General features: G+C 45.9%; 47 non-coding genes and 2 pseudogenes across 47 annotated transcripts; 48 read left to right on the plus strand and 1 right to left on the minus strand.

The window, feature by feature from the left end:
• Positions 1-300: 300 nt before the first annotated feature.
• Positions 301-419, plus strand: LOC147263334 (5S ribosomal RNA). Its single transcript, XR_015115616.1, has one exon. It is a non-coding gene; the product is annotated as a 5S ribosomal RNA (ribosomal RNA).
• A 309-nt stretch (positions 420-728) lies between these two features.
• LOC147263335 (5S ribosomal RNA) lies at positions 729-847 on the plus strand. Its single transcript, XR_015112966.1, has one exon. It is a non-coding gene; the product is annotated as a 5S ribosomal RNA (ribosomal RNA).
• A 310-nt stretch (positions 848-1,157) lies between these two features.
• LOC147263336 (5S ribosomal RNA) lies at positions 1,158-1,276 on the plus strand. The gene has a single exon (XR_015115002.1). It is a non-coding gene; the product is annotated as a 5S ribosomal RNA (ribosomal RNA).
• Positions 1,277-1,585: 309 nt separating this feature from the next.
• LOC147263337 (5S ribosomal RNA) lies at positions 1,586-1,704 on the plus strand. Its single transcript, XR_015114330.1, has one exon. It is a non-coding gene; the product is annotated as a 5S ribosomal RNA (ribosomal RNA).
• A 310-nt stretch (positions 1,705-2,014) lies between these two features.
• On the plus strand, positions 2,015-2,133 carry LOC147263338 (5S ribosomal RNA). Its single transcript, XR_015113693.1, has one exon. It is a non-coding gene; the product is annotated as a 5S ribosomal RNA (ribosomal RNA).
• A 309-nt stretch (positions 2,134-2,442) lies between these two features.
• On the plus strand, positions 2,443-2,561 carry LOC147263339 (5S ribosomal RNA). The gene has a single exon (XR_015114220.1). It is a non-coding gene; the product is annotated as a 5S ribosomal RNA (ribosomal RNA).
• Positions 2,562-2,870: 309 nt separating this feature from the next.
• LOC147263340 (5S ribosomal RNA) lies at positions 2,871-2,989 on the plus strand. Its single transcript, XR_015112967.1, has one exon. It is a non-coding gene; the product is annotated as a 5S ribosomal RNA (ribosomal RNA).
• A 310-nt stretch (positions 2,990-3,299) lies between these two features.
• On the plus strand, positions 3,300-3,418 carry LOC147263341 (5S ribosomal RNA). The gene has a single exon (XR_015113694.1). It is a non-coding gene; the product is annotated as a 5S ribosomal RNA (ribosomal RNA).
• A 309-nt stretch (positions 3,419-3,727) lies between these two features.
• Positions 3,728-3,846, plus strand: LOC147263342 (5S ribosomal RNA). Its single transcript, XR_015114252.1, has one exon. It is a non-coding gene; the product is annotated as a 5S ribosomal RNA (ribosomal RNA).
• Positions 3,847-4,155: 309 nt separating this feature from the next.
• LOC147263343 (5S ribosomal RNA) lies at positions 4,156-4,274 on the plus strand. Its single transcript, XR_015112968.1, has one exon. It is a non-coding gene; the product is annotated as a 5S ribosomal RNA (ribosomal RNA).
• A 310-nt stretch (positions 4,275-4,584) lies between these two features.
• On the plus strand, positions 4,585-4,703 carry LOC147263344 (5S ribosomal RNA). The gene has a single exon (XR_015113695.1). It is a non-coding gene; the product is annotated as a 5S ribosomal RNA (ribosomal RNA).
• A 309-nt stretch (positions 4,704-5,012) lies between these two features.
• Positions 5,013-5,131, plus strand: LOC147263345 (5S ribosomal RNA). The gene has a single exon (XR_015114630.1). It is a non-coding gene; the product is annotated as a 5S ribosomal RNA (ribosomal RNA).
• Positions 5,132-5,440: 309 nt separating this feature from the next.
• LOC147263346 (5S ribosomal RNA) lies at positions 5,441-5,559 on the plus strand. The gene has a single exon (XR_015113394.1). It is a non-coding gene; the product is annotated as a 5S ribosomal RNA (ribosomal RNA).
• Positions 5,560-5,869: 310 nt separating this feature from the next.
• LOC147263347 (5S ribosomal RNA) lies at positions 5,870-5,988 on the plus strand. The gene has a single exon (XR_015113696.1). It is a non-coding gene; the product is annotated as a 5S ribosomal RNA (ribosomal RNA).
• A 309-nt stretch (positions 5,989-6,297) lies between these two features.
• Positions 6,298-6,416, plus strand: LOC147263348 (5S ribosomal RNA). The gene has a single exon (XR_015115617.1). It is a non-coding gene; the product is annotated as a 5S ribosomal RNA (ribosomal RNA).
• A 309-nt stretch (positions 6,417-6,725) lies between these two features.
• LOC147263349 (5S ribosomal RNA) lies at positions 6,726-6,844 on the plus strand. The gene has a single exon (XR_015114677.1). It is a non-coding gene; the product is annotated as a 5S ribosomal RNA (ribosomal RNA).
• A 309-nt stretch (positions 6,845-7,153) lies between these two features.
• Positions 7,154-7,272, plus strand: LOC147263350 (5S ribosomal RNA). Its single transcript, XR_015114744.1, has one exon. It is a non-coding gene; the product is annotated as a 5S ribosomal RNA (ribosomal RNA).
• Positions 7,273-7,578: 306 nt separating this feature from the next.
• LOC147263351 (5S ribosomal RNA) lies at positions 7,579-7,697 on the plus strand. The gene has a single exon (XR_015113422.1). It is a non-coding gene; the product is annotated as a 5S ribosomal RNA (ribosomal RNA).
• A 310-nt stretch (positions 7,698-8,007) lies between these two features.
• LOC147263352 (5S ribosomal RNA) lies at positions 8,008-8,126 on the plus strand. Its single transcript, XR_015113697.1, has one exon. It is a non-coding gene; the product is annotated as a 5S ribosomal RNA (ribosomal RNA).
• A 309-nt stretch (positions 8,127-8,435) lies between these two features.
• On the plus strand, positions 8,436-8,554 carry LOC147263353 (5S ribosomal RNA). Its single transcript, XR_015115618.1, has one exon. It is a non-coding gene; the product is annotated as a 5S ribosomal RNA (ribosomal RNA).
• A 309-nt stretch (positions 8,555-8,863) lies between these two features.
• On the plus strand, positions 8,864-8,982 carry LOC147263354 (5S ribosomal RNA). Its single transcript, XR_015112885.1, has one exon. It is a non-coding gene; the product is annotated as a 5S ribosomal RNA (ribosomal RNA).
• Positions 8,983-9,292: 310 nt separating this feature from the next.
• Positions 9,293-9,411, plus strand: LOC147263355 (5S ribosomal RNA). The gene has a single exon (XR_015113698.1). It is a non-coding gene; the product is annotated as a 5S ribosomal RNA (ribosomal RNA).
• A 309-nt stretch (positions 9,412-9,720) lies between these two features.
• LOC147263356 (5S ribosomal RNA) lies at positions 9,721-9,839 on the plus strand. The gene has a single exon (XR_015115310.1). It is a non-coding gene; the product is annotated as a 5S ribosomal RNA (ribosomal RNA).
• Positions 9,840-10,149: 310 nt separating this feature from the next.
• On the plus strand, positions 10,150-10,268 carry LOC147263357 (5S ribosomal RNA). The gene has a single exon (XR_015113700.1). It is a non-coding gene; the product is annotated as a 5S ribosomal RNA (ribosomal RNA).
• Positions 10,269-10,577: 309 nt separating this feature from the next.
• Positions 10,578-10,696, plus strand: LOC147263358 (5S ribosomal RNA). The gene has a single exon (XR_015114855.1). It is a non-coding gene; the product is annotated as a 5S ribosomal RNA (ribosomal RNA).
• Positions 10,697-11,005: 309 nt separating this feature from the next.
• LOC147263359 (5S ribosomal RNA) lies at positions 11,006-11,124 on the plus strand. Its single transcript, XR_015115158.1, has one exon. It is a non-coding gene; the product is annotated as a 5S ribosomal RNA (ribosomal RNA).
• Positions 11,125-11,433: 309 nt separating this feature from the next.
• On the plus strand, positions 11,434-11,552 carry LOC147263360 (5S ribosomal RNA). The gene has a single exon (XR_015115619.1). It is a non-coding gene; the product is annotated as a 5S ribosomal RNA (ribosomal RNA).
• Positions 11,553-11,861: 309 nt separating this feature from the next.
• Positions 11,862-11,980, plus strand: LOC147263361 (5S ribosomal RNA). The gene has a single exon (XR_015112886.1). It is a non-coding gene; the product is annotated as a 5S ribosomal RNA (ribosomal RNA).
• A 310-nt stretch (positions 11,981-12,290) lies between these two features.
• LOC147263362 (5S ribosomal RNA) lies at positions 12,291-12,409 on the plus strand. Its single transcript, XR_015113701.1, has one exon. It is a non-coding gene; the product is annotated as a 5S ribosomal RNA (ribosomal RNA).
• A 311-nt stretch (positions 12,410-12,720) lies between these two features.
• LOC147263363 (5S ribosomal RNA) lies at positions 12,721-12,839 on the plus strand. The gene has a single exon (XR_015113702.1). It is a non-coding gene; the product is annotated as a 5S ribosomal RNA (ribosomal RNA).
• A 309-nt stretch (positions 12,840-13,148) lies between these two features.
• Positions 13,149-13,267, plus strand: LOC147263364 (5S ribosomal RNA). Its single transcript, XR_015114967.1, has one exon. It is a non-coding gene; the product is annotated as a 5S ribosomal RNA (ribosomal RNA).
• A 309-nt stretch (positions 13,268-13,576) lies between these two features.
• LOC147263365 (5S ribosomal RNA) lies at positions 13,577-13,695 on the plus strand. The gene has a single exon (XR_015113150.1). It is a non-coding gene; the product is annotated as a 5S ribosomal RNA (ribosomal RNA).
• A 310-nt stretch (positions 13,696-14,005) lies between these two features.
• On the plus strand, positions 14,006-14,124 carry LOC147263366 (5S ribosomal RNA). The gene has a single exon (XR_015113703.1). It is a non-coding gene; the product is annotated as a 5S ribosomal RNA (ribosomal RNA).
• A 309-nt stretch (positions 14,125-14,433) lies between these two features.
• LOC147263367 (5S ribosomal RNA) lies at positions 14,434-14,552 on the plus strand. Its single transcript, XR_015115620.1, has one exon. It is a non-coding gene; the product is annotated as a 5S ribosomal RNA (ribosomal RNA).
• A 309-nt stretch (positions 14,553-14,861) lies between these two features.
• LOC147263368 (5S ribosomal RNA) lies at positions 14,862-14,980 on the plus strand (annotated as a pseudogene).
• A 309-nt stretch (positions 14,981-15,289) lies between these two features.
• Positions 15,290-15,408, plus strand: LOC147263369 (5S ribosomal RNA). Its single transcript, XR_015113546.1, has one exon. It is a non-coding gene; the product is annotated as a 5S ribosomal RNA (ribosomal RNA).
• Positions 15,409-15,717: 309 nt separating this feature from the next.
• On the plus strand, positions 15,718-15,836 carry LOC147263370 (5S ribosomal RNA). The gene has a single exon (XR_015114331.1). It is a non-coding gene; the product is annotated as a 5S ribosomal RNA (ribosomal RNA).
• Positions 15,837-16,146: 310 nt separating this feature from the next.
• LOC147263371 (5S ribosomal RNA) lies at positions 16,147-16,265 on the plus strand. Its single transcript, XR_015114822.1, has one exon. It is a non-coding gene; the product is annotated as a 5S ribosomal RNA (ribosomal RNA).
• A 309-nt stretch (positions 16,266-16,574) lies between these two features.
• On the plus strand, positions 16,575-16,693 carry LOC147263372 (5S ribosomal RNA). Its single transcript, XR_015113423.1, has one exon. It is a non-coding gene; the product is annotated as a 5S ribosomal RNA (ribosomal RNA).
• Positions 16,694-17,002: 309 nt separating this feature from the next.
• Positions 17,003-17,121, plus strand: LOC147263373 (5S ribosomal RNA). Its single transcript, XR_015113329.1, has one exon. It is a non-coding gene; the product is annotated as a 5S ribosomal RNA (ribosomal RNA).
• Positions 17,122-17,431: 310 nt separating this feature from the next.
• Positions 17,432-17,550, plus strand: LOC147263374 (5S ribosomal RNA). Its single transcript, XR_015113704.1, has one exon. It is a non-coding gene; the product is annotated as a 5S ribosomal RNA (ribosomal RNA).
• A 309-nt stretch (positions 17,551-17,859) lies between these two features.
• On the plus strand, positions 17,860-17,978 carry LOC147263375 (5S ribosomal RNA). The gene has a single exon (XR_015112887.1). It is a non-coding gene; the product is annotated as a 5S ribosomal RNA (ribosomal RNA).
• A 310-nt stretch (positions 17,979-18,288) lies between these two features.
• Positions 18,289-18,407, plus strand: LOC147263376 (5S ribosomal RNA). Its single transcript, XR_015113705.1, has one exon. It is a non-coding gene; the product is annotated as a 5S ribosomal RNA (ribosomal RNA).
• Positions 18,408-18,716: 309 nt separating this feature from the next.
• LOC147263377 (5S ribosomal RNA) lies at positions 18,717-18,835 on the plus strand. Its single transcript, XR_015113706.1, has one exon. It is a non-coding gene; the product is annotated as a 5S ribosomal RNA (ribosomal RNA).
• A 309-nt stretch (positions 18,836-19,144) lies between these two features.
• LOC147263378 (5S ribosomal RNA) lies at positions 19,145-19,263 on the plus strand. Its single transcript, XR_015112801.1, has one exon. It is a non-coding gene; the product is annotated as a 5S ribosomal RNA (ribosomal RNA).
• Positions 19,264-19,572: 309 nt separating this feature from the next.
• On the plus strand, positions 19,573-19,691 carry LOC147263379 (5S ribosomal RNA; annotated as a pseudogene).
• Positions 19,692-20,001: 310 nt separating this feature from the next.
• LOC147263380 (5S ribosomal RNA) lies at positions 20,002-20,120 on the plus strand. Its single transcript, XR_015114818.1, has one exon. It is a non-coding gene; the product is annotated as a 5S ribosomal RNA (ribosomal RNA).
• Positions 20,121-21,395: 1,275 nt separating this feature from the next.
• On the minus strand, positions 21,396-21,468 carry trnaf-gaa (transfer RNA phenylalanine (anticodon GAA)). Its single transcript has one exon. It is a non-coding gene; the product is annotated as a tRNA-Phe (tRNA).
• A 3,571-nt stretch (positions 21,469-25,039) lies between these two features.
• Positions 25,040-25,121, plus strand: trnas-gcu (transfer RNA serine (anticodon GCU)). The gene has a single exon. It is a non-coding gene; the product is annotated as a tRNA-Ser (tRNA).
• The last annotated feature ends 171 nt before the right edge of the window (positions 25,122-25,292 follow it).

Here is a 25,292-nt window from a genome sequence, read left to right on the forward strand (position 1 = left end):
CATTGTGAGGAAAGGGCCGCTTTGAGACTTTGGGGACCAGCATGAGCGAGCTTCCCTCACACACCTTTTCTTGAAGCGCCCTCTGCAGCTTTGGAATGGAATTTCATGCAGTGGTTAATTTGAAGAAGACAGATGGCAGATGCAGTACTTTTCTCTCGATGACATCAACATTCTTTTCTTTTATTGACAGGACACGTATTTGGCGTGTTAAAAGACCCTGAGGCTGTTGCGCATCACTTTTTTTCTGAGGTTGTAAATTGTGTGAAATGGATATAGAGCCCATGTGTGTCAGAGTCAAGGGCTTACGGCCATACCACTCTGAACACGCCCGATCTCGTCTGATCTCGGAAGCTAAGCAGGGTCGGGCCTGGTTAGTACTTGGATGGAAGACCGCCTGGGAATACCAGGTGCTGTAAGCTTTTTTATTTCTTTGTGAGGAAAGGGCAGCTTTGAGTCTTTGGGGACCAGCATGAGCGAGCTTCCCTCACACACCTTTTCTTGAAGCGCCCTCCACAGCTTTGGAATGGAATGTCATGCAGTGGTTAATTTGAAGTAGACAGATGGCAGATGCAGTACTTTTCTCTAGATGACATCAACATTCTTTTCTTTTATTGACAGGACACCTTTTTGGCGTGTGAAAAGACCCTGAGGCTGTTGCGCTTCACTTTTTTTCGGACGTTGTAAATTGTGTGAAATGGATATAGAGCCCATGTGTGTCAGAGTCAAGGGCGTACGGCCATACCACTCTGAACACGCCCGATCTCGTCTGATCTCGGAAGCTAAGCAGGGTCGGGCCTGGTTAGTACTTGGATGGGAGACCGCCTGGGAATACCAGGTGCTGTAAGCTTTTTTGTTTCATTGTGAGGAAAGGGCAGCTTTGAGTGTTTGGGGACCAGCATGAGCGAGCTTCCCTCACACACCTTTTCTTGAAGCGCCCTAAACAGCTTTCGGATGGAATGTCATGCAGTGTGTAATTTGAAGTAGACAGATTGCAGATGCAGTACTATTCTCTAGATGACATCAACATTCTTTTCTTTGTATTGACAGGACAACTATTTGGTGTGTAAAAAGACTTTGAGGCTGTTGCACATCACATTTTTTTTGAGGTTGTAAAGTGAGTGAAATGGATATAGAGCCCATGTGTGTGAGAGTCAAGGGCTTACGGCCATACCAATCTGAACACGCCCGATCTCGTCTGATCTCGGAAGCTTAGCAGGGTCGGGCCTGGTTAGTACTTGGATGGAAGACCGCCTGGGAATACCAGGTGCTGTAAGCTTTTTTGTTTCATTGTGAGGAAAGGGCCGCTTTGAGACTTTGGGGACCAGCATGAGCGAGCTTCCCTCACACACCTTTTCTTGAAGGGCCCTCTGCAGCTTTGGAATGGAATTTCATGCAGTGGTTAATTTGAAGAAGACAGATGGCAGATGCAGTACTTTTCTCTCAATGACATCAACATTCTTTTGTTTTATTGACAGGACACCGATTTGGCGTGTGAAAAGACCCTGAGGCTGTTGCGCATCACTTTTTTTCTGAGGTTGTAAATTGTGTGAAATGGATATAGAGCCCATGTGTGTCAGAGTCAAAGGCTTATGGCCATACTACTCTGAACACGCCCGATCTCGTCTGATCTCGGAAGCCAAGCAGGGTCGGGCCTGGTTAGTACTTGGATGGAAGACCGCCTGGGAATACCAGGTGCTGTAAGCTTTTTTATTTCTTTGTGAGGAAAGGGCAGCTTTGAGTCTTTGGGGACCAGCATGAGCGAGCTTCCCTCACACACCTTTTCTTGAAGTGCCCTCCACAGCTTTCGAATGGAATGTCATGCAGTGTGTAATTTGAAGTAGACAGATTGCAGATGCAGTACTTTTCTCTAGATGACATCAACATTTTTTTCTTTGTATTGACAGGACAACTATTTGGTGTGTAAAAAGACCGTGAGGCTGTTGCACATCACATTTTTTTTGAGGTTGTAAAGTGAGTGAAATGGATATAGAGCCCATGTGTGTGAGAGTCAAGGGCTTACGGCCATACCACTCTGAACACGCCCGATCTCGTCTGATCTCGGAAGCTTAGCAGGGTCGGGCCTGGTTAGTACTTGGATGGAAGACCGCCTGGGAATACCAGGTGCTGTAAGCTTTTTTGTTTCATTGTGAGGAAAGGGCCGCTTTGAGTCTTTGGGGACCAGCATGAGCGAGCTTCCCTCACACACCTTTTCTTGAAGCGCCCTCTGCAGCTTTGAAATGGAATTTCATGCAGTGGTTAATTTGAAGAAGACAGATGGCAGATGCAGTACTTTTCTCTCGATGACATCAACATTCTTTTCTTTTATTGACAGGACACGTATTTGGCGTGTTAAAAGACCCTGAGGCTGTTGCGCATCACTTTTTTTCTGAGGTTGTAAATTGTGTGAAATGGATATAGAGCCCATGTGTGTCAGAGTCAAGGGCTTACGGCCATACCACTCTGAACACGCCCGATCTCGTCTGATCTCGGAAGCTAAGCAGGGTCGTGCCTGGTTAGTACTTGGATGGAAGACCGCCTGGGAATACCAGGTGCTGTAAGCTTTTTTATTTCTTTGTGAGGAAAGGGCAGCTTTGAGTCTTTGGGGACCAGCATGAGTGAGCTTCCCTCACACACCTTTTCTTGAAGCGCCCTCCACAGCTTTGGAATGGAATGTCATGCAGTGGTTAATTTGAAGTAGACAGATGGCAGATGCAGTACTTTTCTCTAGATGACATCAACATTCTTTTCTTTTATTGACAGGACACCTTTTTGGCGTGTGAAAAGACCCTGAGGCTGTTGCGCTTCACTTTTTTTCTGAGGTTGTAAATTGTGTGAAATGGATATAGAGCCCATGTGTGTCAGAGTCAAGGGCGTACGGCCATACCACTCTGAACACGCCCGATCTCGTCTGATCTCGGAAGCTAAGCAGGGTCGGGCCTGGTTAGTACTTGGATGGGAGACCGCCTGGGAATACCAGGTGCTGTAAGCTTTTTTGTTTCATTGTGAGGAAAGGGCAGCTTTGAGTGTTTGGGGACAAGCATGAGCGAGCTTCCCTCACACACCTTTTCTTGAAGCGCCCTACACAGCTTTCGGATGGAATGTCATGCAGTGTGTAATTTGAAGTAGACAGATTGCAGATGCAGTACTTTTCTCTAGATGACATCAACATTTTTTTCTTTGTATTGACAGGACAACTATTTGGTGTGTAAAAAGACCGTGAGGCTGTTGCACATCACATTTTTTTTGAGGTTGTAAAGTGAGTGAAATGGATATAGAGCCCATGTGTGTGAGAGTCAAGGGCTTACGGCCATACCACTCTGAACACGCCCGATCTCGTCTGATCTCGGAAGCTTAGCAGGGTCGGGCCTGGTTAGTACTTGGATGGAAGACCGCCTGGGAATACCAGGTGCTGTAAGCTTTTTTGTTTCATTGTGAGGAAAGGGCCGCTTTGAGTCTTTGGGGACCAGCATGAGCGAGCTTCCCTCACACACCTTTTCTTGAAGCGCCCTCTGCAGCTTTGGAATGGAATTTCATGCAGTGGTTAATTTGAAGAAGACAGATGGCAGATGCAGTACTTTTCTCTCGATGACATCAACATTCTTTTCTTTTATTGACAGGACACGTATTTGGCGTGTTAAAAGACCCTGAGGCTGTTGCGCATCACTTTTTTTCTGAGGTTGTAAATTGTGTGAAATGGATATAGAGCCCATGTGTGTCAGAGTCAAGGGCTTACGGCCATACCACTCTGAACACGCCCGATCTCGTCTGATCTCGGAAGCTAAGCAGGGTCGGGCCTGGTTAGTACTTGGATGGAAGACCGCCTGGGAATACCAGTTGCTGTAAGCTTTTTTATTTCTTTGTGAGGAAAGGGCAGCTTTGAGTCTTTGGGGACCAGCATGAGTGAGCTTCCCTCACACACCTTTTCTTGAAGCGCCCTCCACAGCTTTGGAATGGAATGTCATGCAGTGGTTAATTTGAAGTAGACAGATGGCAGATGCAGTACTTTTCTCTAGATGACATCAACATTCTTTTCTTTTATTGACAGGACACCTTTTTGGCGTGTGAAAAGACCCTGAGGCTGTTGCGCTTCACTTTTTTTCGGAGGTTGTAAATTGTGTGAAATGGATATAGAGCCCATGTGTGTCAGAGTCAAGGGCGTACGGCCATACCACTCTGAACACGCCCGATCTCGTCTGATCTCGGAAGCTAAGCAGGGTCGGGCCTGGTTAGTACTTGGATGGGAGACCGCCTGGGAATACCAGGTGCTGTAAGCTTTTTTGTTTCATTGTGAGGAAAGGGCAGCTTTGAGTGTTTGGGGACCAGCATGAGCGAGCTTCCCTCACACACCTTTTCTTGAAGCGCCCTACACAGCTTTCGGATGGAATGTCATGCAGTGTGTAATTTGAAGTAGACAGATTGCAGATGCAGTACTTTTCTCTAGATGACATCAACATTCTTTTCTTTGTATTGACAGGACAACTATTTGGTGTGTAAAAAGACTGTGAGGCTGTTGCACATCACATTTTTTTTGAGGTTGTAAAGTGAGTGAAATGGATATAGAGCCCATGTGTGTGAGAGTCAAGGGCTTACGGCCATACCACTCTGAACACGCCCGATCTCGTCTGATCTCGGAAGCTTAGCAGGGTCGGGCCTGGTTAGTACTTGGATGGAAGACCGCCTGGGAATACCAGGTGCTGTAAGCTTTTTTGTTTCATTGTGAGGAAAGGGCCGCTTTGAGACTTTGGGGACCAGCATGAGCGAGCTTCCCTCACACACCTTTTCTTGAAGGGCCCTCTGCAGCTTTGGAATGGAATTTCATGCAGTGGTTAATTTGAAGAAGACAGATGGCAGATGCAGTACTTTTCTCTCGATGACATCAACATTCTTTTGTTTTATTGACAGGACACCGATTTGGCGTGTGAAAAGACCCTGAGGCTGTTGCGCATCACTTTTTTTCTGAGGTTGTAAAGTGTGTGAAATGGATATAGAGCCCATGTGTGTGAGAGTCAAGAGCTTACGGCCATACCACTCTGAACACGCCCGATCTCGTCTGATCTCGGAAGCTAAGCAGGGTTGGGCCTGGTTAGTACTTGGATGGGAGACCGCCTGGGAATACCAGGTGCTGTAAGCTTTTTTGTTTCATTGTGAGGAAAGGGCAGCTTTGAGTGTTTGGGGACCAGCATGAGCGAGCTTCCCTCACACACCTTTTCTTGAAGCGCCCTCCACAGCTTTGGAATGGAATGTCATGCAGTGGTTAATTTGAAGTAGACAGATGGCAGATGCAGTACTTTTCTCTAGATGACATCAACATTCTTTTCTTTTATTGACAGGACACCGATTTGGCGTGTGAAAAGACCCTGAGGCTGTTGCGCATCACTTTTTTTCTGAGGTTGTAAATTGTGTGAAATGGATATAGAGCCCATGTGTGTCAGAGACAAAGGCTTATGGCCATACTACTCTGAACACGCCCGATCCCTTCTGATCTCGGAAGCTAAGCAGGGTCGGGCCTGGTTAGTACTTGGATGGAAGACCGCCTGGGAATACCAGGTGCTGTAAGCTTTTTTATTTCTTTGTGAGGAAAGGGCAGCTTTGAGTCTTTGGGGACCAGCATGAGCGAGCTTCCCTCACACACCTTTTCTTGAAGTGGCCTCCACAGCTTTCGAATGGAATGTCATGCAGTGTGTAATTTGAAGTAGACAGATTGCAGATGCAGTACTTTTCTCTAGATGACATCAACATTTTTTTCTTTGTATTGACAGGACAACTATTTGGTGTGTAAAAAGACCGTGAGGCTGTTGCACATCACATTTTTTTTGAGGTTGTAAAGTGAGTGAAATGGATATAGAGCCCATGTGTGTGAGAGTCAAGGGCTTACGGCCATACCACTCTGAACACGCCCGATCTCGTCTGATCTCGGAAGCTTAGCAGGGTCGGGCCTGGTTAGTACTTGGATGGAAGACCGCCTGGGAATACCAGGTGCTGTAAGCTTTTTTGTTTCATTGTGAGGAAAGGGCCGCTTTGAGTCTTTGGGGACCAGCATGAGCGAGCTTCCCTCACACACCTTTTCTTGAAGCGCCCTCTGCAGCTTTGGAATGGAATTTCATGCAGTGGTTAATTTGAAGAAGACAGATGGCAGATGCAGTACTTTTCTCTCGATGACATCAACATTCTTTTCTTTTATTGACAGGACACGTATTTGGCGTGTTAAAAGACCCTGAGGCTGTTGCGCATCACTTTTTTTCTGAGGTTGTAAATTGTGTGAAATGGATATAGAGCCCATGTGTGGCAGAGTCAAGGGCTTACGGCCATACCACTCTGAACACGCCCGATCTCGTCTGATCTCGGAAGCTAAGCAGGGTCGGGCCTGGTTAGTACTTGGATGGAAGACCGCCTGGGAATACCAGGTGCTGTAAGCTTTTTTATTTCTTTGTGAGGAAAGGGCAGCTTTGAATCTTTGGGGACCAGCATGAGCGAGCTTCCCTCACACACCTTTTCTTGAAGCGCCCTCCACTGCTTTGGAATGGAATGTCATGCAGTGGTTAATTTGAAGTAGACAGATGGCAGATGCAGTACTTTTCTCGAGATGACATCAACATTCTTTTCTTTTATTGACAGGACACCTATTTGGCGTGTGAAAAGACCCTGAGGCTGTTGCGCTTCACTTTTTTTCTGAGGTTGTAAAGTGAGTGAAATGGATATAGAGCCCATGTGTGTAATAGTCAAGGGCTTACGGCCATACCACTCTGAACACACCCGATCTCGTCTGATCTCAGAAGCTTAGCAGGGTCGGGCCTGGTTAGTACTTGGATGGAAGACCGCCTGGGAATACCAGGTGCTGTAAGCTTTTTTGTTTCATTGTGAGGAAAGGGCCGCTTTGAGACTTTGGGGACCAGCATGAGCGAGCTTCCCTCACACACCTTTTCTTGAAGGGCCCTCTGCAGCTTTGGAATGGAATTTCATGCAGTGGTTAATTTGAAGAAGACAGATGGCAGATGCAGTACTTTTCTCTCGATGACATCAACATTCTTTTGTTTTATTGACAGGACACCGATTTGGCGTGTGAAAAGACCCTGAGGCTTTTGCGCATCACTTTTTTTCTGAGGTTGTAAAGTGTGTGAAATGGATATAGAGCCCATGTGTGTGAGAGTCAAGAGCTTACGGCCATACCACTCTGAACACGCCCGATCTCGTCTGATCTCGGAAGCTAAGCAGGGTTGGGCCTGGTTAGTACTTGGATGGGAGACCGCCTGGGAATACCAGGTGCTGTAAGCTTTTTTGTTTCATTGTGAGGAAAGGGCAGCTTTGAGTGTTTGGGGACCAGCATGAGCGAGCTTCCCTCACACACCTTTTCTTGAAGCGCCCTCCACAGCTTTGGAATGGAATGTCATGCAGTGGTTAATTTGAAGTAGACAGATGGCAGATGCAGTACTTTTCTCTAGATGACATCAACATTCTTTTCTTTTATTGAAACACCGATTTGGCGTGTGAAAAGACCCTGAGGCTTTTGCGCATCACTTTTTTTCTGAGGTTGTAAATTGTGTGAAATGGATATAGAGCCCATGTGTGTCAGAGTCAAAGGCTTATGGCCATACTACTCTGAACACGCCCGATCTCGTCTGATCTCGGAAGCTAAGCAGGGTCGGGCCTGGTTAGTACTTGGATGGAAGACCGCCTGGGAATACCAGGTGCTGTAAGCTTTTTTATTTCTTTGTGAGGAAAGGGCAGCTTTGAGTCTTTGGGGACCAGCATGAGCGAGCTTCCCTCACACACCTTTTCTTGAAGTGCCCTCCACAGCTTTCGAATGGAATGTCATGCAGTGTGTAATTTGAAGTAGACAGATTGCAGATGCAGTACTTTTCTCTAGATGACATCAACATTTTTTTCTTTGTATTGACAGGACAACTATTTGGTGTGTAAAAAGACCGTGAGGCTGTTGCACATCACATTTTTTTTGAGGTTGTAAAGTGAGTGAAATGGATATAGAGCCCATGTGTGTGAGAGTCAAGGGCTTACGGCCATACCACTCTGAACACGCCCGATCTCGTCTGATCTCGGAAGCTTAGCAGGGTCGGGCCTGGTTAGTACTTGGATGGAAGACCGCCTGGGAATACCAGGTGCTGTAAGCTTTTTTGTTTCATTGTGAGGAAAGGGCCGCTTTGAGTCTTTGGGGACCAGCATGAGCGAGCTTCCCTCACACACCTTTTCTTGAAGCGCCCTCTGCAGCTTTGGAATGGAATTTCATGCAGTGGTTAATTTGAAGAAGACAGATGGCAGATGCAGTACTTTTCTCTCGATGACATCAACATTCTTTTCTTTTATTGACAGGACACCTATTTGGCGTGTTAAAAGACCCTGAGGCTTTTGCGCATCACTTTTTTTCTGAGGTTGTAAATTATGTGAAATGGATATAGAGCCCATGTGTGTCAGAGTCAAGGGCTTACGGCCATACCACTCTGAACACGCCCGATCTCGTCTGATCTCGGAAGCTAAGCAGGGTCGGGCCTGGTTAGTACTTGGATGGAAGACCGCCTGGGAATACCAGGTGCTGTAAGCTTTTTTGTTTCATTGTGAGGAAAGGGCAGCTTTGAGTGTTTGGGGACCAGCATGAGCGAGCTTCCCTCACACACCTTTTCTTGAAGCGCCCTCCACAGCTTTGGAATGGAATGTCATGCAGTGGTTAATTTGAAGTAGACAGATGGCAGATGCAGTACTTTTCTCTAGATGACATCAACATTCTTTTCTTTTATTGACAGGACACCTATTTGGCGTGTGAAAAGACCCTGAGGCTTTTGCGCTTCACTTTTTTTCTGAGGTTGCAAAGTGAGTGAAATGGATATAGAGCCCATGTGTGTAAGAGTCAAGGGCTTACGGCCATACCACTCTGAACACGCCCGATCTCGTCTGATCTCGGAAGCTAAGCAGGGTCGGGCCTGGTTAGTACTTGGATGGCAGACCGCCTGGGAATACCAGGTGCTGTAAGCTTTTTTGTTTCATTGTGAGGAAAGGGCAGCTTTGAGTGTTTGGGGACCAGCATGAGCGAACTTCCCTCACACACCTTTTCTTGAAGCGCCCTCCACAGCTTTCGAATGGAATGTCATGCAGTGTGTAATTTGAAGTAGACAGATTGCAGATGCAGTACTTTTCTCTAGATGACATCAACATTTTTTTCTTTGTATTGACAGGACAACTATTTGGTGTGTAAAAAGACCGTGAGGCTGTTGCACATCACATTTTTTTTGAGGTTGTAAAGTGAGTGAAATGGATATAGAGCCCATGTGTGTGAGAGTCAAGGGCTTACGGCCATACCACTCTGAACACGCCCGATCTCGTCTGATCTCGGAAGCTTAGCAGGGTCGGGCCTGGTTAGTACTTGGATGGAAGACCGCCTGGGAATACCAGGTGCTGTAAGCTTTTTTGTTTCATTGTGAGGAAAGGGCCGCTTTGAGACTTTGGGGACCAGCATGAGCGAGCTTCCCTCACACACCTTTTCTTGAAGGGCCCTCTGCAGCTTTGGAATGGAATTTCATGCAGTGGTTAATTTGAAGAAGACAGATGGCAGATGCAGTACTTTTCTCTCGATGACATCAACATTCTTTTCTTTTATTGACAGGACACGTATTTGGCGTGTTAAAAGACCCTGAGGCTGTTGCGCATCACTTTTTTTCTGAGGTTGTAAATTGTGTGAAATGGATATAGAGCCCATGTGTGTAAGAGTCAAGGGCTTACGGCCATACCACTCTGAACACGCCCGATCTCGTCTGATCTCGGAAGCTAAGCAGGGTTGGGCCTGGTTAGTACTTGAATGGGAGACCGCCTGGGAATACCAGGTGCTGTAAGCTTTTTTGTTTCATTGTGAGGAAAGGGCCGCTTTGAGTCTTTGGGGACCAGCATGAGCGAACTTCCCTCACACACCTTTTCTTGAAGCGCCCTCCACAGCTTTCGAATGGAATGTTATGCAGTGTGTAATTTGAAGTAGACAGATTGCAGATGCAGTACTTTTCTCTAGATGACATCAACATTCTTTTCTTTGTATTGACAGGACAACTATTTGGTGTGTAAAAAGGCCGTGAGGCTGTTGCACATCACATTTTTTTTGAGGTTGTAAAGTGAGTGAAATGGATATAGAGCCCATGTGTGTGAGAGTCAAGGGCTTACGGCCATACCACTCTGAACACGCCCGATCTCGTCTGATCTCGGAAGCTTAGCAGGGTCGGGCCTGGTTAGTACTTGGATGGAAGACCGCCTGGGAATACCAGGTGCTGTAAGCTTTTTTGTTTCATTGTGAGGAAAGGGCCGCTTTGAGACTTTGGGGACCAGCATGAGCGAGCTTCCCTCACACACCTTTTCTTGAAGGGCCCTCTGCAGCTTTGGAATGGAATTTCATGCAGTGGTTAATTTGAAGAAGACAGATGGCAGATGCAGTACTTTTCTCTCGATGACATCAACATTCTTTTGTTTTATTGACAGGACACCGATTTGGCGTGTGAAAAGACCCTGAGGCTGTTGCGCATCACTTTTTTTCTGAGGTTGTAAAGTGTGTGAAATGGATATAGAGCCCATGTGTGTGAGAGTCAAGAGCTTACGGCCATACCACTCTGAACACGCCCGATCTCGTCTGATCTCGGAAGCTAAGCAGGGTTGGGCCTGGTTAGTACTTGGATGGGAGACCGCCTGGGAATACCAGGTGCTGTAAGCTTTTTTGTTTCATTGTGAGGAAAGGGCAGCTTTGAATCTTTGGGGACCAGCATGAGCGAGCTTCCCTCACACACCTTTTCTTGAAGCGCCCTCCACTGCTTTGGAATGGAATGTCATGCAGTGGTTAATTTGAAGTAGACAGATGGCAGATGCAGTACTTTTCTCGAGATGACATCAACATTCTTTTCTTTTATTGACAGGACACCTATTTGGCGTGTGAAAAGACCCTGAGGCTGTTGCGCTTCACTTTTTTTCTGAGGTTGTAAAGTGAGTGAAATGGATATAGAGCCCATGTGTGTAATAGTCAAGGGCTTACGGCCATACCACTCTGAACACGCCCGATCTCGTCTGATCTCAGAAGCTTAGCAGGGTCGGGCCTGGTTAGTACTTGGATGGAAGACCGCCTGGGAATACCAGGTGCTGTAAGCTTTTTTGTTTCATTGTGAGGAAAGGGCCGCTTTGAGACTTTGGGGACCAGCATGAGCGAGCTTCCCTCACACACCTTTTCTTGAAGGGCTCTCTGCAGCTTTGGAATGGAATTTCATGCAGTGGTTAATTTGAAGAAGACAGATGGCAGATGCAGTACTTTTCTCTCGATGACATCAACATTCTTTTGTTTTATTGACAGGACACCGATTTTGCGTGTGAAAAGACCCTGAGGCTGTTGCGCATCACTTTTTTTCTGAGGTTGTAAATTATGTGAAATGGATATAGAGCCCATGTGTGTCAGAGTCAAGGGCTTACGGCCATACCACTCTGAACACGCCCGATCTCGTCTGATCTCGGAAGCTAAGCAGGGTCGGGCCTGGTTAGTACTTGGATGGAAGACCGCCTGGGAATACCAGGTGCTGTAAGCTTTTTTGTTTCATTGTGAGGAAAGGGCAGCTTTGAGTGTTTGGGGACCAGCATGAGCGAGCTTCCCTCACACACCTTTTCTTGAAGCGCCCTCCACAGCTTTGGAATGGAATGTCATGCAGTGGTTAATTTGAAGTAGACAGATGGCAGATGCAGTACTTTTCTCTAGATGACATCAACATTCTTTTCTTTTATTGACAGGACACCTATTTGGCGTGTGAAAAGACCCTGAGGCTTTTGCGCTTCACTTTTTTTCTGAGGTTGCAAAGTGAGTGAAATGGATATAGAGCCCATGTGTGTAAGAGTCAAGGGCTTACGGCCATACCACTCTGAACACGCCCGATCTCGTCTGATCTCGGAAGCTAAGCAGGGTCGGGCCTGGTTAGTACTTGGATGGCAGACCGCCTGGGAATACCAGGTGCTGTAAGCTTTTTTGTTTCATTGTGAGGAAAGGGCAGCTTTGAGTGTTTGGGGACCAGCATGAGCGAACTTCCCTCACACACCTTTTCTTGAAGCGCCCTCCACAGCTTTCGAATGGAATGTCATGCAGTGTGTAATTTGAAGTAGACAGATTGCAGATGCAGTACTTTTCTCTAGATGACATCAACATTCTTTTCTTTGTATTGACAGGACAACTATTTGGTGTGTAAAAAGGCCGTGAGGCTGTGGCACATCACATTTTTTTTGAGGTTGTAAAGTGAGTGAAATGGATATAGAGCCCATGTGTGTGAGAGTCAAGGGCTTACGGCCATACCACTCTGAACACGCCCGATCTCGTCTGATCTCGGAAGCTTAGCAGGGTCGGGCCTGGTTAGTACTTGGATGGAAGACCGCCTGGGAATACCAGGTGCTGTAAGCTTTTTTGTTTCATTGTGAGGAAAGGGCCGCTTTGAGTCTTTGGGGACCAGCATGAGCGAACTTCCCTCACACACCTTTTCTTGAAGCGCCCTCCACAGCTTTCGAATGGAATGTCATGCAGTGTGTAATTTGAAGTAGACAGATTGCAGATGCAGTACTTTTCTCTAGATGACATCAACATTCTTTTCTTTGTATTGACAGGACAACTATTTGGTGTGTAAAAAGGCCGTGAGGCTGTTGCACATCACATTTTTTTTTGAGGTTGTAAAGTGAGTGAAATGGATATAGAGCCCATGTGTGTGAGAGTCAAGGGCTTACGGCCATACCACTCTGAACACGCCCGATCTCGTCTGATCTCGGAAGCTTAGCAGGGTCGGGCCTGGTTAGTACTTGGATGGAAGACCGCCTGGGAATACCAGGTGCTGTAAGCTTTTTTGTTTCATTGTGAGGAAAGGGCCGCTTTGAGACTTTGGGGACCAGCATGAGCGAGCTTCCCTCACACACCTTTTCTTGAAGGGCCCTCTGCAGCTTTGGAATGGAATTTCATGCAGTGGTTAATTTGAAGAAGACAGATGGCAGATGCAGTACTTTTCTCTCGATGACATCAACATTCTTTTGTTTTATTGACAGGACACCGATTTGGCGTGTGAAAAGACCCTGAGGCTGTTGCGCATCACTTTTTTTCTGAGGTTGTAAAGTGTGTGAAATGGATATAGAGCCCATGTGTGTGAGAGTCAAGAGCTTACGGCCATACCACTCTGAACACGCCCGATCTCGTCTGATCTCGGAAGCTAAGCAGGGTTGGGCCTGGTTAGTACTTGGATGGGAGACCGCCTGGGAATACCAGGTGCTGTAAGCTTTTTTGTTTCATTGTGAGGAAAGGGCAGCTTTGAGTGTTTGGGGACCAGCATGAGCGAGCTTCCCTCACACACCTTTTCTTGAAGCGCCCTCCACAGCTTTGGAATGGAATGTCATGCAGTGGTTAATTTGAAGTAGACAGATGGCAGATGCAGTACTTTTCTCTAGATGACATCAACATTCTTTTCTTTTATTGACAGGACACCGATTTGGCGTGTGAAAAGACCCTGAGGCTGTTGCGCATCACTTTTTTTCTGAGGTTGTAAATTGTGTGAAATGGATATAGAGCCCATGTGTGTCAGAGTCAAAGGCTTACGGCCATACTACTCTGAACACGCCCGATCCCTTCTGATCTCGGAAGCTAAGCAGGGTCGGGCCTGGTTAGTACTTGGATGGAAGACCGCCTGGGAATACCAGGTGCTGTAAGCTTTTTTATTTCTTTGTGAGGAAAGGGCAGCTTTGAGTCTTTGGGGACCAGCATGAGCGAGCTTCCCTCACACACCTTTTCTTGAAGTGGCCTCCACAGCTTTCGAATGGAATGTCATGCAGTGTGTAATTTGAAGTAGACAGATTGCAGATGCAGTACTTTTCTCTAGATGACATCAACATTTTTTTCTTTGTATTGACAGGACAACTATTTGGTGTGTAAAAAGACCGTGAGGCTGTTGCACATCACATTTTTTTTGAGGTTGTAAAGTGAGTGAAATGGATATAGAGCCCATGTGTGTGAGAGTCAAGGGCTTACGGCCATACCACTCTGAACACGCCCGATCTCGTCTGATCTCGGAAGCTTAGCAGGGTCGGGCCTGGTTAGTACTTGGATGGAAGACCGCCTGGGAATACCAGGTGCTGTAAGCTTTTTTGTTTCATTGTGAGGAAAGGGCCGCTTTGAGTCTTTGGGGACCAGCATGAGCGAGCTTCCCTCACACACCTTTTCTTGAAGCGCCCTCTGCAGCTTTGGAATGGAATTTCATGCAGTGCTTAATTTGAAGAAGACAGATGGCAGATGCAGTACTTTTCTCTCGATGACATCAACATTCTTTTCTTTTATTGACAGGACACGTATTTGGCGTGTTAAAAGACCCTGAGGCTGTTGCGCATCACTTTTTTTCTGAGGTTGTAAATTGTGTGAAATGGATATAGAGCCCATGTGTGGCAGAGTCAAGGGCTTACGGCCATACCACTCTGAACACGCCCGATCTCGTCTGATCTCGGAAGCTAAGCAGGGTCGGGCCTGGTTAGTACTTGGATGGAAGACCGCCTGGGAATACCAGGTGCTGTAAGCTTTTTTATTTCTTTGTGAGGAAAGGGCAGCTTTGAATCTTTGGGGACCAGCATGAGCGAGCTTCCCTCACACACCTTTTCTTGAAGCGCCCTCCACTGCTTTGGAATGGAATGTCATGCAGTGGTTAATTTGAAGTAGACAGATGGCAGATGCAGTACTTTTCTCGAGATGACATCAACATTCTTTTCTTTTATTGACAGGACACCTATTTGGCGTGTGAAAAGACCCTGAGGCTGTTGCGCTTCACTTTTTTTCTGAGGTTGTAAAGTGAGTGAAATGGATATAGAGCCCATGTGTGTAATAGTCAAGGGCTTACGGCCATACCACTCTGAACACGCCCGATCTCGTCTGATCTCAGAAGCTTAGCAGGGTCGGGCCTGGTTAGTACTTGGATGGAAGATCGCCTGGGAATACCAGGTGCTGTAAGCTTTTTTGTTTCATTGTGAGGAAAGGGCCGCTTTGAGACTTTGGGGACCAGCATGAGCGAGCTTCCCTCACACACCTTTTCTTGAAGGGCCCTCTGCAGCTTTGGAATGGAATTTCATGCAGTGGTTAATTTGAAGAAGACAGATGGCAGATGCAGTACTTTTCTCTCGATGACATCAACATTCTTTTGTTTTATTGACAGGACACCGATTTGGCGTGTGAAAAGACCCTGAGGCTGTTGCGCATCACTTTTTTTCTGAGGTTGTAAATTATGTGAAATGGATATAGAGCCCATGTGTGTCAGAGTCAAGGGCTTACGGCCATACCACTCTGAACACGCCCGATCTCGTCTGATCTCGGAAGCTAAGCAGGGTCGGGCCTGGTTAGTTCTTGGATGGAAGACCGCCTGGGAATACCAGGTGCTGTAAGCTTTTTTGTTTCATTGTGAGGAAAGGGCAGCTTTGAGTGTTTGGGGACCAGCATGAGCGAGCTTCCCTCACACACCTTTTCTTGAAGCGCCCTCCACAGCTTTGGAATGGAATGTCATGCAGTGGTTAATTTGAAGTAGACAGATGGCAGATGCAGTACTTTTCTCTAGATGACATCAACATTCTTTTCTTTTATTGACAGGACACCGATTTGGCGTGTGAAAAGACCCTGAGGCTGTTGCGCATCACTTTTTTTCTGAGGTTGTAAATTGTGTGAAATGGATATAGAGCCCATGTGTGTCAGAGTCAAAGGCTTATGGCCATACTACTCTGAACACGCCCGATCTCGTCTGATCTCGGAAGCCAAGCAGGGTCGGGCCTGGTTAGTACTTGGATGGAAGACCGCCTGGGAATACCAGGTGCTGTAAGCTTTTTTATTTCTTTGTGAGGAAAGGGCAGCTTTGAGTCTTTGGGGACCAGCATGAGCGAGCTTCCCTCACACACCTTTTCTTGAAGTGCCCTCCACAGCTTTCGAATGGAATGTCATGCAGTGTGTAATTTGAAGTAGACAGATTGCAGATGCAGTACTTTTCTCTAGATGACATCAACATTTTTTTCTTTGTATTGACAGGACAACTATTTGGTGTGTAAAAAGACCGTGAGGCTGTTGCACATCACATTTTTTTTGAGGTTGTAAAGTGAGTGAAATGGATATAGAGCCCATGTGTGTGAGAGTCAAGGGCTTACGGCCATACCACTCTGAACACGCCCGATCTCGTCTGATCTCGGAAGCTTAGCAGGGTCGGGCCTGGTTAGTACTTGGATGGAAGACCGCCTGGGAATACCAGGGGCTGTAAGCTTTTTTGTTTCATTGTGAGGAAAGGGCCGCTTTGAGTCTTTGGGGACCAGCATGAGCGAGCTTCCCTCACACACCTTTTCTTGAAGCGCCCTCTGCAGCTTTGGAATGGAATTTCATGCAGTGGTTAATTTGAAGAAGACAGATGGCAGATGCAGTACTTTTCTCTCGATGACATCAACATTCTTTTCTTTTATTGACATGACACCGATTTGGCGTGTGAAAAGACCCTGAGGCTGTTGCGCATCACTTTTTTTCTGAGGTTGTAAATTGTGTGAAATGGATATAGAGCCCATGTGTGTCAGAGTCAAAGGCTTATGGCCATACTACTCTGAACACGCCCGATCTCGTCTGATCTCGGAAGCTAAGCAGGGTCGGGCCTGGTTAGTACTTGGATGGAAGACCGCCTGGGAATACCAGGTGCTGTAAGCTTTTTTATTTCTTTGTGAGGAAAGGGCAGCTTTGAGTCTTTGGGGACCAGCATGAGCGAGCTTCCCTCACACACCTTTTCTTGAAGTGCCCTCCACAGCTTTCGAATGGTATGTCATGCAGTGTGTAATTTGAAGTAGACAGATGGCAGATGCAGTACTTTTCTCTAGATGACATCAACATTTTTTTCTTTTATTGACAGGACACCTATTTGGCGTGTGAAAAGACCCTGAGGCTTTTGCGCTTCACTTTTTTTCTGAGGTTGCAAAGTGAGTGAAATGGATATAGAGCCCATGTGTGTAAGAGTCAAGGGCTTACGGCCATACCACTCTGAACACGCCCGATCTCGTCTGATCTCGGAAGCTAAGCAGGGTCGGGCCTGGTTAGTACTTGGATGGGAGACCGCCTGGGAATACCAGGTGCTGTAAGCTTTTTTGTTTCATTGTGAGGAAAGGGCAGCTTTGAGTGTTTGGGGACCAGCATGAGCGAACTTCCCTCACACACCTTTTCTTGAAGCGCCCTCCACAGCTTTCGAATGGAATGTCATGCAGTGTTTAATTTGAAGTAGACAGATTGCAGATGCAGTACTTTTCTCTAGATGACATCAACATTCTTTTCTTTGTATTGACAGGACAACTATTTGGTGTGTAAAAAGGCCGTGAGGCTGTTGCACATCACATTTTTTTTGAGGTTGTAAAGTGAGTGAAATGGATATAGAGCCCATGTGTGTGAGAGTCAAGGGCTTACGGCCATACCACTCTGAACACGCCCGATCTCGTCTGATCTCGGAAGCTTAGCAGGGTCGGGCCTGGTTAGTACTTGGATGGAAGACCGCCTGGGAATACCAGGTGCTGTAAGCTTTTTTGTTTCATTGTGAGGAAAGGGCTGCTTTGAATCTTTGGGGACCAGCATGAGCGAGCTTCCCTCACACACCTTTTCTTGAAGGGCCCTCTGCAGCTTTGGAATGGAATTTCATGCAGTGGTTAATTTGAAGAAGACAGATGGCAGATGCAGTACTTTTCTCTCGATGACATCAACATTCTTTTGTTTTATTGACAGGACACCTATTTGGCGTGTGAAAAGACCCTGAGGCTTTTGCGCTTCACTTTTTTTCTGAGGTTGCAAAGTGAGTGAAATGGATATAGAGCCCATGTGTGTAAGAGTCAAGGGCTTACGGCCATACCACTCTGAACACGCCCGATCTCGTCTGATCTCGGAAGCTAAGCAGGGTCGGGCCTGGTTAGTACTTGGATGGCAGACCGCCTGGGAATACCAGGTGCTGTAAGCTTTTTTGTTTCATTGTGAGGAAAGGGCAGCTTTGAGTGTTTGGGGACCAGCATGAGCGAACTTCCCTCACACACCTTTTCTTGAAGCGCCCTCCACAGCTTTCGAATGGAATATCATGCAGTGTGTAATTTGAAGTAGACAGATTGCAGATGCAGTACTTTTCTCTAGATGACATCAACATTCTTTTCTTTGTATTGACAGGACAACTATTTGGTGTGTAAAAAGGCCGTGAGGCTGTTGCACATCACATTTTTTTTGAGGTTGTAAAGTGAGTGAAATGGATATAGAGCCCATGTGTGTGAGAGTCAAGGGCTTACGGCCATACCACTCTGAACACGCCCGATCTCGTCTGATCTCGGAAGCTTAGCAGGGTCGGGCCTGGTTAGTACTTGGATGGAAGACCGCCTGGGAATACCAGGTGCTGTAAGCTTTTTTGTTTCATTGTGAGGAAAGGCACGTTTTGAGACTTTGGGGACCAGCATGAGCGAGCTTCCCTTACACACCTTTTCTTGAAGGGCCCTCTGCAGCTTTGGAATGGAATTTCATGCAGTGGTTAATTTGAAGAAGACAGATGGCAGATGCAGTACTTTTCTCTCGATGACATCAACATTCTTTTGTTTTATTGACAGGACACCGATTTGGCGTGTGAAAAGACCCTGAGGCTGTTGCGCATCACTTTTTTTCTGAGGTTGTAAAGTGTGTGAAATGGATATAGAGCCCATGTGTGTGAGAGTCAAGAGCTTACGGCCATACCACTCTGAACACGCCCGATCTCGTCTGATCTCGGAAGCTTAGCAGGGTCGGGCCTGGTTAGTACTTGGATGGAAGACCGCCTGGGAATACCAGGTGCTGTAAGCTTTTTTGTTTCATTGTGAGGAAAGGCACGTTTTGAGACTTTGGGGACCAGCATGAGCGAGCTTCCCTTACACACCTTTTCTTGAAGGGCCCTCTGCAGCTTTGGAATGGAATTTCATGCAGTGGTTAATTTGAAGAAGACAGATGGCAGATGCAGTACTTTTCTCTCGATGACATCAACATTCTTTTGTTTTATTGACAGGACACCGATTTGGCGTGTGAAAAGACCCTGAGGCTGTTGCGCATCACTTTTTTTCTGAGGTTGTAAAGTGTGTGAAATGGATATAGAGCCCATGTGTGTGAGAGTCAAGAGCTTACGGCCATACCACTCTGAACACGCCCGATCTCGTCTGATCTCGGAAGCTAAGCAGGGTTGGTCCTGGTTAGTACTTGGATGGGAGACCGCCTGGGAATACCAGGTGCTGTAAGCTTTTTTGTTTAATTGTGAGGAAAGGGCAGCCTTGAGTGTTTGGGGACCAGCATGAGCGAGCTTCCCTCACACACCTTTTCTTGAAGCGCCCTCCACAGCTTTGGAATGGAATGTCATGCAGTGGTTAATTTGAAGTAGACAGATGGCAGATGCAGTACTTTTATCTAGATGACATCAACATTCTTTTCTTTTATTGACAGGACACCTATTTGGCGTGTGAAAAGACCCTGAGGCTGTTGCGCTTCACTTTTTTTCTGAGGTTGTAAAGTGAGTGAAATGGATATAGAGCCCATGTGTGTAAGAGTCAAGGGCTTACGGCCATACCACTCTGAACACGCCTGATCTCGTCTGATTGCGGAAGCTAAGCAGGGTCGGGCCTGGTTAGTACTTGGATGGAAGACCGCCTGGGAATACCAGGTGCTGTAAGCTTTTTTGTTTCATTGTGAGGAAAGGGCAGCTTTGAGTGTTTGGGGACCAGCATGAGCGAGCTTCCCTCACACACCTTTTCTTGAAGCGCCCTCCACAGCTTTCGAATGGAATGTCATGCAGTGTGTAATTTTAAGTAGACAGATTGCAGATGCAGTACTTTTCTCTAGATGACATCAACATTCTTTTCTTTGTATTGACAGGACAACTATTTGGTGTGTAAAAAGACCGTGAGGCTGTTGCACATCACATTTTTTTTGAGGTTGTAAAGTGAGTGAAATGGATATAGAGCCCATGTGTCTGAGAGTCAAGGGCTTACGGCCATACCACTCTGAACACGCCCGATCTCGTCTGATCTCGGAAGCTTAGTAGGGTCGGGCCTGGTTAGTACTTGGATGGAAGACCGCCTGGGAATACCAGGTGCTGTAAGCTTTTTTGTTTCATTGTGAGGAAAGGGCCGCTTTGAGTCTTTGGGGACCAGCATGAGCGAGCTTCCCTCACACACCTTTTCTTGTAGCGCCCTCTGCAGCTTTGGAATGGAATTTCATGCAGTGGTTAATTTGAAGTAGACAGATGGCAGATGCAGTACTTTTCTCTCGATGACATCAACTTTCTTTTCTTTTATTGACAGGACACCTATTTAATTTGAAGTAGAAAGATGGCAGATGCAGTGTACTGGGCTTCTCTCTACTCCTCTCTCTCCTCCTATATGTGTCATACATTAATTATACTCATAGGTATTACTAACTTGTCTCCTTTTCTGGAGCCTTTTTGGCTCCTCTCATTCCAGATCTGGGTGCTGCTGGAGGAGGCTGCAGAGCTGAAGAGGCTCAAGCTGCCACCCGTAGCTCCACCTACTCACATCACCGTCTTTCCATCAGTCTCTCTCTCTCTTTATCTCTGTCCCTCTCTTTCCTTCTACATATCCGTCTTCCTCCATTATCTGTTTTGTTCCTATTCTCTTTCCCCCCAATCGGTCAAAGCAGAAGGCCGTCCCCATTGAGCCTGGATCTGCTCGATGTTCCTGCCTGTTAAAAGGAAGGTTTTTGTCGCCGCTTTTGCAGGATGTGCTTGCTGATGGAGAATTGTTGGGTGTAGATTCATTGAAGCAGTTTGGTACTGGACCTGCTCTACCTGTAAAGTGTCATGAGATAAGTTTTGTTGTGATTTGGTGCAATATAAATAAAATTAACTTGACCAGTGTCATTTGTGGTCTTTCGTTAATTGCATGCCACATGAAATTATTATTAGTCACTTTTATCTCACATTTGACCTGCAGCTACAGTCTCACAGTGGCAAGACGAGAACACTTCTACTTCTGATGATAACAGTTTGTTCAACAATGAACTTCATCCAGTACCATGTTGTTAAACACTGGAACACCAGCATAGCACCTGAACAGGGACTTTAACCCTGGACCCTCAGATTAAAAGTCTGATGCTCTACCGTCTGAGCTACTCAGGCTCTTCCTTCAGCATTTAGACAGGAAAAGAAACACCTGTGAAGGTCAAACTGCTGCTTTCTTGACTTGTTCAATCCTCCATGTTCAAGTCCACCATGCTTTTGATTGGTTCTGATTCTCTGTGGCAAAATCCAACAAGAGGCTCCAAAAATGTCTTGAATGTCATAAGAATGCACAGGACAAGATGTTCGTTTCCTTCATGTCTGCAGTTCCTCCACTGGAAAGTAAAGTCAATGCTGTTCCTCTGCTGAAACCTGGGATCGGACCAGGGACCTTTAGATCTTCAGTCTAACGCTCTCCCAACTGAGCTATTTCAGCTCTGAGGGAGGGCCCTGCTTCTCTCATTTTATAATCTCTTCCACTCTCACTAGAACTTAGAGAGGATTTGAGCTTCTGAAGTCATGACACATTGAACAGTTCGACAGGACCATTTTTGATGAATGTCTGAATCAAACAAGCCTCTTTTGTTTGTCTTCTTCCCAGTTGCCTCAACATTGTGTGAGCCAATAATTCCACATCTGTACCAGACACACCTCTGGTTGGTGGGTTTTATGGATCTTTCTGTTCTAACAGTGTCTTTTATCTTAAATATGCCACTTTCACATGAAAACATCAATAACAGGACAATATCAAAACTATTATTGCTGCTGTTGCTGTTGTTGGTTGTGTGTCTGTCTTCCATCCCCCTGTCCCCCTGTCTTTCTCTCTGCTTGTCTTTCACCCTCATCTTGTTCCCATCTTTTTGTCATTCTCTCCCTCATTTCTCTCTGTCTTTTGTCTTTTCTTCTCTATATTTGTCTTCTGCTGCTCCAGGATCAGCTCCTATCACACAGTGGTCCAGAACCATTATGAAGCCTGATCATGAATGTGAGCAAAGCTCTTAGAACAGGCCTGCTGCCACCACAACTAAGGTCCTGCAGGTCACTAGAAACTCCAGTGTCCAGCTGACAAGTGGACTTTCCTCTGATCTGTGGTGGTGCTGAGTTTAGCAAACATCTCCAACAAGAAGATGAAGGAGGCCATCAACTCCTCCAAGCTCAACATCTATACTGGCTTTACTGGGAGATCAGGAGGTCAAAGCAGATCTTCACCCTCCACCTCAGATGGTTTCTACTCACAGAGATGAGGGACCAGTTCAAACCAGCTACCTGGAGCTCCCTTAAGCCATTGTCCCCATCAGCTAACATCTGGATCTGGACCTGCACCGGTGCTGATTTGTGTCTTGAGTCCCCAGAGTTTGTTGAACCAGAGAAGCTTCAACTGGTGACGGTCGTACAACCAAGTGTGAAGGTGAGCCTGCATTGTCTGATCTGGAGCTAACAGGGGAATTAGCAAGTACTCTGACTGTTCTAGAGTTGCTGCTTAGTTGAATTTGAATTTATTTGTTGAAATGTTCCAGTTTCTATGAGGTCAGGGAAGATTGGTGTGGATCTAAAGGTCCCTGGTTGGATCCCAGGACATTGTTTTGGCTCATTTGAACATTTTCAAACCCTCGTTGCTCAGATTTTACATGAATTTGATCATGACTTTTGGACAAATGTCTTGTTTATTAATTAAATAATCACTTCAGTTATGAATTTAGTGAGTCACCCAGACTTGGTCAATAACAAAAATTAGTCTGGTTATTATTCAGTTTCCAGTCAGTAGGGACACACGCACACACACACACACACACACACACACACACACACACACACAGCCTGTCTTTGGTATAAAATGGTCTGTCACGTTCACGTTGGAAGATTTCTCTGACTCCATTGTGAATAAAGAGATTCATCATCTGACACCTGAGTCTTGATCCACTGATTCCTCTGATCCACCTCTTTCTGCTCCAACAAGGCTGACATGGATCAGGTGGGTCCATGTCATCCAATCAGTAGGTTTCTCTTCTCAATTAATTTTCTTCATCCCAGTTTAGATTGATTCTTCTCAGCCTCATGAAGGAGCATCTGATCAGGTGTTTGACTGCTTGTTAGTTGTAATTCCATAGATTTTAATCTCAGATGTTATAGAATTAATAAGAACATCTTAAAGACCTTTGTCCAACACTTGAAACTCACCTGTCTGTGGAGGCCCAACTGGCCTTTGGTCGTGAGGTGGTGGATGCATGTGAATGAAATGAGGCTCGTGTTGCTGTGAGGAGCCACTAGAGGGAGACACCTGTCGTTCCTCCCAGCTGACAATGAGGCTTCACAGCTGCATTTGAAGCTGTCCTTTATGAGTCACAACTGTCTTGAGCTCAGGAGCCAAACTCACCGAAAAAATATGCAAGTGGCTTTGGACAAAAGCGTCTGCTCAATGAAATTGTAGGATTGTAGAATTCTATAAATGTATAATATAATTGTCGAAATGCTCTTTCTCACCACCCCCCAAAGTCTGTGCCAGGGTCTCTGGCCAGTGGTCAATGGCTCCTATCACCTTCCCAGGATGGATCCAGCTTGCTTGTCTTTGTAATTCTGCACTTATTAGAGACCTGGAAACAAAGGAATGCGGAAAAAGAGAAAATAGGACCTCACACAAATGGGCTTGTGACACAATTTTAAAGAGTTGTGTCAATGTGAATCTTTTACAAATGTGTGTGTGAATGTGGTTGTTGTTGCCGAGTGGTGAAGGCGATGGACTAGAAATCCATTGGGGTCTCCCTGCTCAGGTTGGAGTCCTGCCAACAACGTTAAAGTGTTGATGTTCTGGAGGAGACAACATCTGATCTTTTTAGATCCACGAGTCAAAGGTTTTCTTTAAAGTGCTGCAGCAGCTGAGGATGAGGGAGAGACAGAATTTCAAACCATCTTCGTGAGGACATTTTGAAAAATGATGATATTTGCCACAGTTATTATTGACTTGGAACACTGCAAAAATATCCCCTCTCCAAAAACCCTCCTCTTCAACTTTGTACCCAAGTTGTCTCCTCATCAGGCACCACAGTGTCCAGGATGTTCAGTCAAAAAGTCATTAATGATTTTAAAAATGTCCATCAAACACAAAATAAGGCTTCAAATAGGTAAAATCACCATCTGTAGACTGGACCAATATGCTGATGTGATCCTTTGATTAGTTTAGGATCAGTCAGAGATCAAAGACTGAAGCAGGAGATCAATGCTCAGAACCCAGAGATCAAAGACAGAATTCAGACATCAGAGAAAGAATTCAGACATCAAACACATACCTGATGGAGGCTCCACCCCCCCCCCAGACAGTTTCCATGTAAGTCGTAAGTTTTATTTTTAAAGCGCCAAATCACAACAAGTGTTATCTTCTTTTTATTCTTTTTATTAAAGATTGAAGCTCCATACAAGACAGTTTGTAGACAAGAACATCACAGCCTGGGAAGCTTTCACTTCTTTTGATGGACAGCTTTGATTTCAGGTTCTACCTCTGTAAAATTGAAAGTAAAGTAAATGAAGCACCTGTGAAGGTAAAACTGATGATGTCATGACTTGTTCAGTCCTCCAACGTTAAAGTCCAACAAGCTTTTGATTGTCTCTGATTCTCTGTGGCAAAATCCAACAAGAGGAAAAAGAAAATCTTGAGGTTGTCTCACTTTTTTTTTTTAAAGAAACTCTGCATAGGACAGTGATAGGATGCTTGTTTCCTTGGATGAAAAAGTCTGGTACTCTCATCTTCTTAAACATTTACTTGCTCAATCAGGACAAGAGAATCTGAGCTTGGATGTCATTTTGTAGTAAAAGGTGAATTAAACTTGTAAACATCAGCTGGTGTTCACTCTGATGATGTATCGATGGTCTGTATTCTGCCTTCTGTAGCACGATGCTGCTGGGAAGAAGCCTGATTATGTCAGAGTTGTGTTCAGTGGCTCCTGCTGGGTCCATTTCTGACAAATAGGCTCCAAAGAGTTCAGGTGTTTAAAAGCTCAGGGTTGCTGTCAGCAGACGAGGTGGCCGAGTGGTTAAGGCGATGGACTGCTAATCCATTGTGCTCTGCACGCATGGGTTCGAATCCCATCCTCGTCGTGAGCGACTCTGGTTTCTACTCCAACATTATGGAATTACTGTGAGGCTTTTAACTGACACAGATACCAGTTGAGTCAACTTCCCTTTCACAACCTGACCAAAACAACTCAGACACCCAGAGCTCACATGTGTCAATCACCTCTGTAGAAGGTCCCGCCCCCACAGAGCTAT

Source organism: Aulostomus chinensis, chromosome 4 (assembly GCF_037954235.1).
Source record: "Aulostomus chinensis isolate RoL2024-O1b breed Wild chromosome 4, RoL_Achi_v1.0, whole genome shotgun sequence".
Lineage (NCBI taxonomy): Eukaryota > Metazoa > Chordata > Actinopteri > Syngnathiformes > Aulostomidae > Aulostomus > Aulostomus chinensis.